Source organism: Lonchura striata, chromosome 2 (assembly GCF_050655825.1).
Source record: "Lonchura striata isolate lonStrDom1 chromosome 2, ASM5065582v1, whole genome shotgun sequence".
Lineage (NCBI taxonomy): Eukaryota > Metazoa > Chordata > Aves > Passeriformes > Estrildidae > Lonchura > Lonchura striata.
The window spans coordinates 45,569,378-45,583,986 of record NC_140704.1 but is presented as its reverse complement, the minus strand read 5'-3'; the positions used below and the strand labels follow the sequence as shown (position 1 = coordinate 45,583,986).

The 14,609-nt window shown below is 44.8% G+C and overlaps 1 protein-coding gene across 8 annotated transcripts in view; it reads left to right on the top strand.

The window, feature by feature from the left end:
- The first annotated feature begins 25 nt into the window (after nucleotides 1–25).
- ZDHHC3 (zDHHC palmitoyltransferase 3) overlaps nucleotides 26–14,609 on the top strand; it is a 37,827-nt gene continuing 23,243 nt past the window's right edge. For 3 of the 8 annotated variants that reach the window (XM_021540467.4, XM_085573310.1, XM_085573313.1), the window contains exon 1: nucleotides 3,954–4,080. The gene's annotated coding sequence lies outside the window, so the exon portion shown is untranslated. Of the gene's footprint in view, nucleotides 295–3,950; nucleotides 4,085–14,609 lie in introns of those variants that run through there. The other 5 variants (XM_085573312.1, XM_077786707.2, XM_021540470.4 and 2 more) reach the window with 5 other exon arrangements.

The window sequence follows — 14,609 nt, the reverse complement described above, 5'->3', positions numbered from 1 at the left end:
GCCCGCCTTCCGTCCGTCCGTCCGTCCGTCCGTCTGCCGGCTAGCCAGGGCGGCTGTCCCGCCCGCCCAGCCGGCACCGGCACTCACAGCGGCGGCTCCCCTTGCCTGCTGGCAAAGCGGGGGTGCAGCCGGGAAGCCACAGAAGGCTTTCGCGCGGAGTTGGTGCAGCGCTCTGAGCGCGGTACCCCCCGGGCATCCCGGGAAACGTCCTCTCCGAGAAGCTGGCCCTCGCGGTAAAGCCACAGCTCCCGCTTTCTGCCAAAAGCTCCTCCAGGAGGCTGTGGAAATACCCTGGTGCGCAGAAATGGATCGCGTAGTCACAGTCTTCTGCGTTTCCTCCTTTTCCTTGCGGAGTTTTTAACTTCAGAAAGGTCCAAGCGAAGTGCGGTGCGCGGGGAAGGCTGGTGCGGGAGCAGGGAAGAAACCAAATGCTTAGGAGATTCTGTTGGTCCTGTGCCAGATATCACTGGGAAAGTGGGAAATGTGATTAAAAACTCGCGCTATATATTAAAACAATAATTAAGGGTTGGGTTTTTTTGACAGCTTTAATTGAAAGTTTCATAACAATCATTAGTGTAAGTTTGCATGCCTTTTTGCCTAGCTCCTGTGTAAAAATTTTCAGAGTATTTTAAAATATGCTATCTTGACTTCACGCTGATGCTTGCTTGGCTAAAATTGATCCATGGCTCCCAAGGATTACTCAGCACACTGCCAGAGTTTATCCAGCTTTCCACAACTCCTTGTTAAATCAAATGTGCAAAGCATTCCTGGCTGTACCTACTGGAGCAGGTGGCATGATGCAGTGGGAGCAAACTTCAGGAGGGGTGGATGCTTTTGGAAGTTTTACCTAGGGTTGTATGGGGATTGTTTATTGTTTTTGGTGGGGAGAGCCAGCAGTGGAGCCTGGCAGAGCTGGGAGCTTGGGTAGCTTGTCTTCTCCACTCACCCTGGGGAGGTGAGCAGGGTCAGGTCTCCTTGCTGGCCCACGGGAGTGCCATACATGAAAGGGCCCTGGTTTGTATGTTCTCTCTAAAATAGCATCTACCAGTGCTGCTGTCCAGCACAGACTGACCCTTCGTTTGACTTGTAGTATGATACCTGTGTCCTCACATTGCAGTCTGAACCAAACAAGAAGTAGGAATAAATCAAAAATTCCCTGAAAATGTGAGTGAATTCTTGATCTGAAATAGCGTTAATGCAGATGCAGTCTGTGATTTCCACTGAGAGACCACAGGGAGATGACATTCTGGCTCTTATCTTAGTTCCTGACTCTCATGGCTTAGCCCACAGCAGCTAACAGTTAGAGTTGCCAGGCAGGAGTGATGTGTTAATTTTTTTCCCACTTCTGCCACCCCAGCTTGTAGTCTACGTAATGTTAGTCAAATTCTTGGATAGTCCAGAGGCTCAGCTAACAAATTTTGTTCACATGCAAAAAGCAGTTTTTTAAAGGTGGAAGGAGCACAGATTTGGCTCGTTTTTCCTCAAGGAGGGCAGAAGGCAACCTTTTGTCCTAAAGAGCACTTCTGAGGACATTAAAATTCCAGCACGAGGCAGTAATGAAGCTTATCATACAAAAAAGGATGCCACTTGTTTCTTAAGTTTGTTGGGGTTTGTATGTTGGGATTTTTTTTAAAGGCAAAGCAGTATCTTTAATTTCATTGTAAATGAATGATGTGTGTTGGCCCATGTCATGGTTTGACACTGGCCAAACACCAGGCACCCACAAAAGCCTTTTGCTGATCTTCTCTTGCTCTCAACTGGGCAGAGGAGAGGAAAAAAAAAATTAATGAAGGGCTCAAGAGTTGAGATGAGGACTAAGAGCAAACAGGTTAAAATTTAAAGGTATAAAGCAAATTTATTATTAACAGAGTAGAGGAGGATAATGAGAAGTAAAATAAGCCTTTAAACCAACATTTTTTCTCTCCAGCCCCTCCCTCTTTCCCACCAACAATGCAGAGAGACAGGGTGTGGGGGTTTTGGTCAGATTGTCACTTGAGATTTTTTTTCTGTTTTTTCAGGGAAAGGAGTCTTTCCTCTGCTATGCCCTGGGGTCCCTCCCATGGGCAAACAGTCTTTTTGAAACTGCTGTGGTGTGAGTCACTCGTCCACAGGGTGCAGTCCTCTGAGGATAGGCTGCTATAGTTTGGAAGCAGGGGCCCTCTCTCTCCATTTGGGTCTCCCACTGGATCAGAGTTTTCCCCAGCATCCACCTGCTCCAGTGTACTTCTCTCATGGTCTGTGAGTAGATCTCCGCATCCCCCATGGACCTCAATGGCTGCAGGGGGACAGCCTACTTTACCATAGGCCTCACCATGGCCTGCAGAGGAATCTCAGCTCTGGCTCTTGGAGCACCTCCTCCCCTTCTTTTTCCACTGACCAGGATGCTCACATGTCCTCACTTCCTCCTCTTCTCTGACCAGGAGAAAAACTGCTGCTTGTAGGTACCATTGCAAACAAGCTCCACCAATTCAAAAATCCTTGCAGGACCCTACAGCGCTCAGTGGTTGATCTTGTCTAGGTTCTGCACTGGGGAGTTGCTTGCCGTGTTTTCACCACCGGCCAGGTGGCCCCATAGCCACCGATGGGCAGTGGTGGCTGCCGCAGCACTGGTGCTATTGAGTGCCTCTCCTCATGCGGGGCACCAGGAAGGAGAAGCTGCCCTCACTGCCCTTCTGCTTGCAGCACAGTTGGCTTGGGGTGGCCAAGCAGACAAGGCTTGCTGCAGGCTGCACCCAGATGGCGATGGCCGCAGTGCCCAGATGGCAATGGCACTGTGCTGGGATGGCCCCAATGGCAGCACCTTGCCACCTCTGGAAAAAGCTGCCTGTGTGCTGTTTTGATTTTCTTCTTAAATAGAGGTATTACCAACCTGTCTAATTGGGCCTGCAGCATGTTCATCTTCAGAGCCAGCAGAGAGATTGGCTTTGTCAGATGTGGTGGAAGCTTCAAGCAGCTTCTCATAGAAGCCACTTCTGGCTGTCTCCCACTACCAAAAAAACAGGCTATGCCAAATCAACACAGCCAGCCTGAGGCAACCCCCTGAATTGTGAAGATTTGCACTGCATGATTAATACCTGGGCAAGGCCACAAAGGCTGGAAGCGGTGGCTTGACGTGGAGAGTGTCAAGCAAACTCAGCCCTTGCCCTGGCTCTGAACATGACAGCTGCAGTGGAGCGCTGTGTCACAGAATCACGGTCACAGAACAGGTACGGTTGGAATGGACCATGGTGGGTCATCGAGTCCAACCTCCCTGCTCAAGCAGGGCTGTCCTAGTGCACATGGCACAGGATTGTGTCCCGACAGTTCTTGAGTATCTCCAGTGAGGCATTCTCTACAACCTCTCTGGACAACTTCTTCAAGCATGTGGTCACCCACACAGCAAAGAAGTTCTTCCTCCTGTGAAGGTGGAACTTCCTGTGCATCAGTTTCTGCCCACTGCCCCGCATCCTACTGCTTGGCACTGCTGAGAGGAGCCCAGCTCCATCTCTTTGGCACACCCACACGCCCCTCCTTTTAGACATTTGTACACAATAATGATGTCCCCTCTCAGTAGTCTCATCTCGAGACTGAACAGGCCCAACTCCCTCAGCCTTTCCTCCTAAGAATGATACTGCAGTTCCCCAAACGTCCTCACTGCTCTGCACTCCTCGAGTGCTAACAGATTTTGGATACCTGCAAACCAAAACTACCCTGAACCCGCCTGGGGCTCAGAGGTGCCCGCTGAGGCAGAACCCAAAACAAAAAAGTGTGGTGTTTTCCTCACAAAGCCCGCATTTCCCCCCGGCACCCGCCCGCCTGGGCCGATAACGCGCAGCCGGCACAGGGTCCGCAGCCGCCGCTGCCCGTCCTGGCCGGGGCGCGCTCGGCGGGGCGGGGAGGGGCAGGGCCGGGGACGCGCTGCTCCCGCCGCCGCCGTTCACTTCCTGGTTCCTCCCGGCGGCCGCTCCACCTCCGCGCTAGGGGCGGGCGGGCGGCGGAAGGGGGGGTGCGGTGCCGTGCCGTGCCGTGCCGTGCCGCGCCGCTGCCGGCGCGGGGGCGGCGGGGCGCGCCGGACCCGCGGCGGCGGCGGCGGCCACTGGGGTAGGTGGGTGCGACTGACAGCGCGGGGCGGGGGGTGCTGGGGGGCGGGCAGGTGTGTACGCTGGCGGAGCGGGAACTGGGAGCAGAGAGCTGGAACCGGGAGCGGGCCGCCGGTGGATGCCATCCCGCCGCCGCCTGCGCCGCTCCGCCAGCCCCCCGGCCCCGCCGCTGTCCCCGCCGTCCCCGGCCCGCGCGGCCCCTCGGCGGTGCGGGAGCCCGGCGGTGGCGCGGCCGCCCGAGGGCGGCGCGGGGCTCCACATCCCTCGGCGGGGCCCCGGGCCGGGCCGGGCGGCGGGTCGTGTCCCGCAGCGGCGTCCCCAGGACCTGTGGGCATCGGTCCGGAAACGGGAGGAGGGCTCCCGCTCTCACCTCGCCGCCTTCCAGCGCTGGGCTTTAAATACTGGGAAGCTGATCACGTTAAATGATTGCGTGCTAAATACGTGGTTTAGGTCTGCTCCGCGGCCTTTCGGAGCAGCGTCGAGTCCCCTCGGCAGGACATTTAAAGTCGGAGCCTCCAGCGATTTCGTCGTGGTCCTGTGACCTGTCAGTGGATTGCAGTGGTCCTGTAATTTGCTGATGCGTTGCAGCGATGGGACGCGCCCGCCAGCGAACAGCTGGACAGCGAGCGGAGCTGACCCTGTCGCTTCCGAGGTGGCCCTGGTCACCGGGCGTGTGGCAGGATCTGGCACCATCGGCGTCGGGAATAATCCGTGGGAAATCATGGCTCTGTGCTGTGGTGGGTTTAGTTGAAATGGATGGCGAGTTTTATGTGGCAAGTAGCAAGTGATCCGGACTGGTTTAGAACGGCAGCTTCTCAGTGTTACTGGAGTAGTTCTGTAAGGTAAATTTTTAAGAAGAAGCAAGAGTTCACAATGGCTCATTAGGAAATAGTCTTCAAGAAAACAATCAAGAAAACAGGCCTTGAGAAGGAGGAGGCAGCAGTCTGTTGCCTGATGGGCTCTCCACTTGGTGTGTATTATTGAGGGATGTGAGATGGACAGCAAAGGTCGTTCAGATCTCTTTCCTTGATCTCGTTTCAGAAAAGATAAACTGTGTTTTTCAGCATGAGAGAGAGTGACAGTATGCCAGACTCCTGGCACAGCAAAGGTGTATGTGGAATGTCAGATCTGTAGGAAAGGAGCTCAAATTTGGATGGTTGTTCTGATACGGTGGAATCACAGAGCGGGGAGGGACCGGTGACTTATAGTGAGTGACTGCGTTGGGTGTCTTGTGGTGTACATAGCAAGGCATTAGTGAGGACCATGTTTTCCTTTGCTTAATGAAAGCAACAAATAAGTCTTAAGTGTAGTATTACAGGCATTTCAGTGGTGTCATCATAAGGGGAGCCACGCCATTCTTACGTCTTTTAAAAATGCAGCCCCATGTGCAATAAAGATCCACTCCTTCAAAGTCTATGACTGTCAGCGTAGCTCTTGGTGCTGCCTCACTGATGCAATAGTGTTTGTCACACCAGAGGGACCTGCTGCTGGTAGCAAGTTGAATGTAAGACTGAATGTTCATTGAGATTTAGAAGGTGTGGCCCAGAAACTCTTGTGTGTTTATAGGTTTATGAAAGGACAAATATCAGGTCTGCCTAAAACCCAAAATACTTGTTGTGACATCTAGGACCTTTAGCAGTAACATCTATTGGGTATTCTCATGTATGTTTCTGCTTCCTTTTAATTTTAATTTGAAGTGATGTAGTTACAGACAAGGGTGTCTATTTCAGTGTGGAATTGCTTGTTTGGTTGTGGACAAAAGTACACAAATATAATTTAATCCAAATAATGAGAGCAGGGTGCAAGAAGATGAATGCTTAATTCCTCAGCAGATGAAGGTTTGCTGTGCCGAAGTAGTTATGTGTTTTTTGTGGGCAGTTTTCCTTTGCATCAGCAAAGGGGAACAGCTGACAATTTTCATCAGTATGTGTGTATCCTGGGCAGCAGTAGCTCAGCTTTGGTGAGACTCTTTTTCTTACCTAAAATGAATTTACTTTTCTCAATGGGTGGATTCCTGTGCACCTCTAGCAGAACAGGAGCTAGCAGTGCTGCATAGTCCATGCAGTTTAAACTTGTGTGTTGCATTATTTCAGAGAGACTTGCTCAGGGAGCTGGTTTTACTGTGCAAAGGGCATCTCTTCTGTAGAGGAGACTAGATGGGCACCCACAGTGGTGTCAGTCTGAAAATGGACTGGCTGTAGCTCAGCCACTCTCTGCAGATGTTAGTTGGCTGAGCTTATGCTTTGCTCTGCAGTGTAGACATGACCTTTTTCTTAGGGCGGTATTTGGGAATATAGTTCTTCTGCCTTCCTGACAGAAGACAGCAGATAATGCAAAATATGACACGACAGAATAGCTTCTTGTCAGTTTTTATTTCCCCTGTCCTGTGCTTAGCTGGTTGAAGCAAACTAAATGTGACCGATTATACCTGGAATATCATATTTAACCTGTGCATGTAACTGATCTGAAGCTTTGGGTTTTGTTCAAGAAAATGAGAAGTTAAAGCTTTCCTAATTGAAGCTGTGTGTTTCCTGGGTTGTACAGGCAATAAGGAAAGAAGATAGCCCTTGCCTGGAACTGCAGTGCAGCAAGTCTGCCAGTAACACTTCACACATTGTCCTTTTGAGAGGGAGTCCAAAAACATGAGCCAGCTTGTCTGTAGGGTGTGGGTGCCAAAGACCTCCCCATGTGGCAGCAGTTCCCTGCTAGTGAGGTGCAAGGTGTTAGAGGCAAGGTGCAGCTAGGGGCTGGCTCAGAGTGCTGGCATGTTAACTCCTGTTGCCTGCTCCTGGCTGTGCCCCCAGCCTGGGGGCTGCTTGGGAGTGCTTCTGGAGACTGGAGTGAGAGATCTGTCTAATCTTATAGCCTTATATCTCTTTGCACCACCAAGTTACAAGGTGGCCATGCAGAACTCGTGCTGTTATGGAAGAAGAGGCAGGAGTGCAAGAGGAGGGGAAAAAAGAGAGAGAGGATAGGCATGGGAAGGTAAAGAAATGAAAGGGAAGGGTACAGCAGCAGAGCTCAGCTAGAAAAACGCTGGGAAACATTATTCCAGGAGCAAGTAAAACAGCAAGTAAAAAAAGGAGACAGAAGACTCACTGTTAAGATCCTTCGACAACAGAGGAATGTTGAATGAGAGGAAATGCAAGGCCTTTGTTGATGTTCCTGCTCCTGGGCTGGTGGTGGATGATGTGTTTGTCATGTTCAGCTGTGAGTTTTGCAATAATGCAGAACTGACAGGGATGACCAATCTTAAATGTAGTGCAGCATACAGAAGTTAAAACGAGTGGGCTGAAGCTGAAACAGTGTGAGTGAGTAAAGGTAGTGTAAAATACTATGCTCTTGAAAAAAAAAAGGTAAAAAAAGACATATACAGGCTTAGTTGGAAGGCAGTAGTTCCATACCATAGATTACAGAGAGGACTGTAGCAGATGATAAAGGTAGGTAATGTGATATACATCTTTGTTCTTTTCAGTGGCCACTTGAATTACAGATGTCCAATACAGCATGGAATAGATAAAGAAGCTGTTATATATGGTAGCTGGTCTTGTCTTGAACTCTTTGTATTTCAAAATAAAAATTGAAGTTTACGCACAGAAATTATTTTTATGGCAGCAAGGATCCCTTTTGCTTGCCAGCGCTAAAGTGAGCAAAACAAGAAATGCTTAGTTTGCCAACTCACATGTTCTTTGTTGTTTCAAAAGCTTTAACCTACAGCAACTTTGTAGCTGCAGGTTTTTCCAGTTCTCTAAGTAGCAGCATATGTTTCTTCTAATTGTGATTTTAACTTTGCAGGATAGAGGTGATATTTTTTTGGTCCCTGTGTTTTTAATGTACTATTTTAATGTATGCCCTTGTATACTTTCTGTGGTTGGCTTAGGGATCTGCTTAGGTGTAGTATATAGATTTGAAGCCTAAATGCCTTACAGCCTTTCTACCTACATCTTTACCTAACCATAAGTGGCAAGGCAGAATAATAAACTATAGGCAGGGGAACAAAATCAGAGAGTGACTTGTTCACGCTTGTGAAGAGGGGGCTGTAGCAAAAGCAGGTGAGAGCCAAATCCTGCAATAGACCATCTTGAGTGAAAATGTATGTCTGGTAGTTAAAGTGCTCTTTCTGCCTTGAAAGATAGTAGTTAGAATTTTTTTTTTTTTTTAGACTAGAGGGGTTCTGCCAGCTTCTTATTATGATTAAAACTTTAAAGCTGCAGCTCTTTCCTCCTCTGCAAAACATATTCCTGATGCCATGAAAGTTGTGTGGTTTTTAAAATTGAAACTAAATATAATACCAGTTCTATAGATAAGCCTTCCCCTTTATTTTTTGTCTTTCTTAAAAATAAAAAGTTGATAAAGGACAAATTGAGAATTTACATTCCCCTAATCCAGTGGCTTGCTGTTTTAAGTCCTGAGTCAGCATGTATATTGCAAAGTTGTCTGGAAGACCAGGACAGGTTCTTCTGTTTTGTCTCTCATGAGGCTGTGCATTGAGGATAACTGCAATGCTGTGGGAGAGCATGACATCCCCATCTGTTGTTTTCTGTTTCCTACTGCAATCTCTCCTGCACAATTGTTCTTTCCTGCCAGTGCTTAACTTTAGATAGGTGGCAATGCAAAAAGGATGGTATGTGCAGGATTAATATCACTCTTTTGACATGGGTTAAGTAGTTTGTGTGTATTTGTTCTATTGGGAAACTGTGAGATTGAGGTGAAAGAATTTCTCTGATGGCCTTGCAGCTCTGATAGTGAAAAACTTATCAGTTATTTTGTAATGGTTCATTACTTAATGACAGTTTTATAAAGTACCTTCTGTCACTGATGAAAGACTTACTAAGATCACTGCCTTTGTGATCAGACCAAGTCAGATCCAAGTCTGACCTCAGTCTTGGTGCCCTTGTGATTTGTGCCCTGTTTCTACATGTTGCCCCAATTTTGTCACTCATCCATAGTGGTCCAGTGTTTTTGTACCTTGGACAGTAACTACATTGTCTTTGCTCTCCTTTGCTCAGGCTAGCAGCTGACAGGCCTTTTGGTGGGGATGCAATCACCAGATAACTCAGACTCTTTAGGTCAATCTTTATTGCATTATAATTTATTTATACAATACATGTGCATTAGTTAAGCAGAAATGATACAGACATTAACCAGGAATCTGTTCCCATCCACCCTGAGAGACTGCATACCACAAGCATCAGGATAGGGAAACCTCTGTATTTGTAATTCAGAAAACATGGCCTTATTTTTCTCTCAGTTCTGCTAAAGGAATTCCTCTGGCACTGTTGAAGTTGTTTCTTGTCTACACTGATGTATATTAGAGGAGGACTGAGGGGTTTGTGCCTTATGTGGCTGCATCTCTTTTGAGGCTCAGCCTGATCCAAGCCCTCAGGATGGAGTTTCTAGATATGACAGACATATTTGAGATAATTTCCTCCTCCCCTTTCTCTCCTTAGGGGGAAGTTCCTGCTGTATATTTGCACTCCTATTCAAATGTGTTCTTCAGGAAGGCATGACTTCAATTAAATCTTCCCCTCTAACAAGATGCTTCTAATAAAAATAATGAAAATATTATTTTGGTGTGAGCCATTGTTACTAAGGTCTTGTTCATGTGTGACCTCTTTGAAGTAAGAAATAAATTAAATATAGAAAATAACATTAAAATAGCTGTTGTTATAAACAGTTTTGTAAACAATTACTATAAAGCATTGTAGTGCAGCCATTTACTCCCTTCATGTATAAAATAATGTTATAAATTGGTTACCATCTGGTTTTATGTGCTCTCTATTCCCCTTTTCAAGGGACATAATCCAAGCCTGTGCTTTTACCCTCAGGAAACACAAATTTATTTTAAGCCTTGTAATTTCTTAAAGACTTCTTTGCCCCATTTTTCTTTAGTATGGGAACTGAAAGTATTCAAACTGTCCGACATCAGGAGCCAAAGGATTCAGGAGACTCTTGAGATATTTGTGGGCCTTTTGCTAAAAGCAGATGCATAGCTGGTAATGTAGTATGTAGGCTGTAGCTATATTCCTTAAGGTAGCCTGAATTTCCAGGAGAAAAGTGAAAAAGTATCTGTGGTAGGCACAATCCTGTTCCCTGCTCCTGGAGGAGGGCTGGCAGCACTGACTTTGCCCTGTGATAATTCGATCTGAGTCATGGGGTGTCCTGCAAGCACAGTGTCAACTTCTGTGCCCGCTTCTTCCCTGTTGCCTTTGCCATTGCAACCCAAGAGAAGGTTTTTACCTGTTTGGGATTTTAGCCCAAATTTGGGTTGGATTTGTTTTGTTTGTTGTTTGTTTGGTATTTTTAACCATGTGTGGAGTCCTGCAAGTATTCCAATGGAAGTATGGCTCTCTGTAGCAAATTTGAGCCTGCTAATAATAGGTTTGCTTTTTTTAGCTGCCTTTTTCAGACCTGTTAGAAGTGTCCCACTGACCCTCCAGGGTTTTGTAAACCAGAGGCTGAAAACTGCCATGCCGATGGATATCTGGATGAATCTGCAGGAGACTGCCAGAAATTCTCAGCATAGCTGGTCTGTTTTGTTGCACTCCTGAGATCAGATAAAGTTTTTAGGCCTTGCAGGAGCCATTGGGAAAGTACATATAAATACTGATTTTTTTTATTATCTCTGCTTTTTCAAGTTTTCACAAGCTTGTTAAGTTTTGGCTGCATGGAAGTGTGGCAGGGGAAGCATAGATAAAAACCCTTTTAGTTAGGAAGCTCACCTTCTCTTATGTCTCTTGCAAAGGAGGATTAAATAAGCAGTGTTTTAATCTATGCAGTTTTATGTGCAGAAAAAAATGAAATAAACTTAAAAATGAATTCTGCAGTTTCTGTCTGTCTGGAGCTGACTGATTTTGTTTAAAAGGACATCTGTCCTGTGGATCTAGATTGCCTGCCTTAGCTGATGTGAATATAGTATGATTAGTTATGTATGTCTGCTTCATTTTGATGATAAAAAAAATTAACTTTAGTGTTGTTTGTCAGCTCTCAAGGTACTCTGTGTGTCATAAAAGCTGTTTGGAAGTATTTCTTCAAAGTAAATAACAAACTGAAAACCTAAAAAAGGTCCGTGATCTGCCCTGATCTCTCTTCTTTTTATTCATTTCTTCCCCCACTATTGTTTTCATGTAGTTGGCAGAACTTGAAATTCGCCTAGTTCATATGACAGAATGAAAATGTGACCTCTTCGAAAAGTTCAGTGTTAATGGACTTGTAATAGAGGAAATGGTTGCAATGTACGTAGTAATACTATAGTTCTGCAAGTCATACCCATGTGCTTGACTTCACTGACATGAATAATTACATGAAAATCAGCAGGTTCACAATGATGGTGGTTTTAAGCTTGCTGTAAATTTTACATAAGAACCTCATGTAGCTTTCAGGCACTTACTGGGTGAAGGCCCGCATAATTTGTTTATACATTCTTAGCAAATTCTTTGGCTGTCACAGGCCATTAAAAACCAGATATTTTTGACATGGCTTATGGCAGGTAAAAAGACAGTTGATATAGGGTGTAATAGCATATTTTAAGTGTTCATTCTAGCAGGAAGTGGATTTTCATTTTTGTTTAAATTTCTAATTCATTTAGTACATGTTTTTTGACTGTTCCTATATTGCCAATTGCCCCCAGATAAAAAAAAAAGTCTTTGCTCTGTCATGTCATTAAGCTGAATTGATGCGTGTGTTTTCATTGTATCTCACACTTACCTAGTGGCCTTTCTTGTGGCCCGACACTGAGATTAAGTCCTTAAGCCCTTTGCCTACATTGTTTATGTATTGTTTGCTCTAGAGCAGGAGGAGCTGACATATTCCATCTGTATTATAAATTAAGTTCATATGCAGTGTGATTGAAAGGCAAACCAGTAAGGGGCAATTACTGCTTCCACCCTGCTACAACCTTTTCTTTGTTGTTGTATTGCTTATCTGAAGATACCAAACTGGACAACATAAACCAAAACAGATGTTGGTGTATATAAGAACAAGGAATTAAAAAACCTCACTAACTGGGTCATGTAGGAGAGAAGCTGAGATTTTAAGCTCCTATAGCTTGACTCTTAAGATAATGAACAGTAAAACACATATGTATTTCTTGAACAATGTATGGTGTTTATGTACTGATTTATTTTGTTGCCTAATGAGGCCTCTAAAGTAAGCATTAAATGGCAGAATACATTAAATAACAAAATTGTCTTCTAGCCATATTTAGGGGCCTGTGCTCTGTCCTCTTAACTCATTACACAAATGAGTCTCCAGACTTTAAACTGAGATGACATCAGGGCTCCTTCCAGTTTCTCTTTGGACAGTTACAGCAATAGATTTTTCTTTTTTTTTCCCCAGTTTAGCTCAATAATATTTCTCAGAGAGAACTGTAGAACTTTTATTGGAGTGAAACAACTTCCTGCACTTCCGAGAGAGATTAAGTTTTATTTCACTGCTGAAGTGTGCTGTTCAGGACTAAACCCACAGCTTAATCACTGTGTATTTGTTCAGCTTTCAGTCAGTCTTTGCTAATACTGACCTTAAGGTGACTTGTCAGACTGATTCCTTTGTTAAATAGGAGTTTGCTTTTCCCGTGACTGTTTGATTCCTTTGCTTTGGGATACAAAACCATAGGGGAGAAAAAAAGGCACAGAGTCTAGGCAAAAAGTCCTGAGAGTCTGTTTTCAGGACTGTCCCAGCTTGTTACTGCACCTGATGTGTCAAGTGTAAACTTTCAATTGCAAGTTGAACACCTAAATTACAGTTTTCTTTCTTACTTTTTAATGTAGTGTGATGTTCTTGTCAATTAAACGCTGTTGTCAGGTGTGAGTCTTTAATTATGTCAGTTTTATTTTGAGCTGGCAAACAAGCATAGCAATTGTAATAAGCTTATTAAACAATGCCATGAAGGTTAACCTGTTTCCTTGAGGGCGTGGAAGAGCTAAGTCTTAGAAATACTTATGAAGTCTGTGTGAATGTTTGAATACATAGTTGTCCTTATAGCAGTTGTGAAAAACAGGAGAAAAGGTATGCATCTACTAGTATGTATAGACTTATTTGAACTTAGACTGCCACATTGTTTGGGTAATCACTGTTTACAAAAATTACATAGCTTGTCTTTCTAAATATCAGGAATCATGAGGCTAAATTATAGCTGTGGTTAAAATACAGAGTAATTACAATGTGTTATGTGAATTTTGTGAATGAGGAGTGGGTTTTTTGTTGTGGGCTTTTTTCTTCTCAAAGTAAATGACATCCTCACAAGGACATTTTCATCTTGATATTTCTGGTTTGTGTGATGTGTGTATAAATACAAGACTGATATGCTTTAACATTAATCCACGTGACTCTCTTCAGATTCATAAACCATCTTAAGCTTGTTTGGCAGCATACTAAATGTTCAAAGTGGAAAGATAAGAAAATACTTAATTCTCCTAGTTTATTTGTACAAGCTGTGTTGGAAAACAAATACTGTAAATTGTCTGGTTCATCAGCATCTCTGCACTTAGGAAGTTTGTGCTTCTGGCTTTTGCTTCTCAGCAGTTCCAGTACCTCTGTTCGTGTCACTCGCACTCAAGCGCACAAAGCTCATCATTTCTGTGCTTGGATGTAGTTAATCATCCTGCTCATTAATAACCTTATTCTTTAGCCATGAAAGAATAATTGTCTTTTTATGAATTTGGTCTTCTTATAATAACAGCTGAAAAGTAAACTATCATTTCCTTCCCTGTTGAGATAGGGGCAGCGGCATCTCCATTTAGATTGGTGTTAGGAGGAGTAGAGCTTTCTTCTTGTACTTGGTAGAACTTAGCCACAGAACCTGGAGAAAAGTTTTAAGTCCTTGGGATTTCTGCAATTCTCTCACTATGTTTTATGTAAAATATGTCAATTTTTAAACAATTAATGACAAAAATAGCTTTAGGGTGAACTTTCTTGGCTGAAGGCATAATTGGTGGTGAACATTTTCTCTGAATTTAAATGGCATAATGAACATTTGTTTTGCAAAGCCATGAGAATAAGCCTTACATTTGGAAATAGCAGGAGGCTGATACCTTCCATTCAGGGATCTGTGATTCAGTGCATTTGGTAGTGGAATTATTGTAACCATTTTTGTAGAAGGTGGGTTTTTAGAGGGTGTGTAGTGTTATGAAGCTTTTAGAGCACTGAGCAAATACTCTGAGTAGAAGTTGTTTGGAAGAGTTTGCTGGGTGTGTAAAGAGCTACTTTCAAAGCGTAGCATTCCAGGTGTGCTCCAGCATTGAGTGGTGGATGGATTGAGTGCAGATGGATTGATGCCTTGCCAAAGACTTAGGAGCACCTTCTCTGTTTTCTCTAATGCCTGCATTTGGTCAGAGTTACATAGAAACACAAGCATGGTGCATATGTGGAGCCTTACTGTTCCTGGTTACAAGATGGCTCTTCCTCTCTGGATAGACATGGTGTCTGCAGAGCTGGGGAGGAGAGGACAGGGGCAGTGTTGGTCCTCTTGCTACAGTAGAGTGGAGTTGACTGGAAAATGGGAAGCAAAACAAATGCCATTGAGGGATGGAG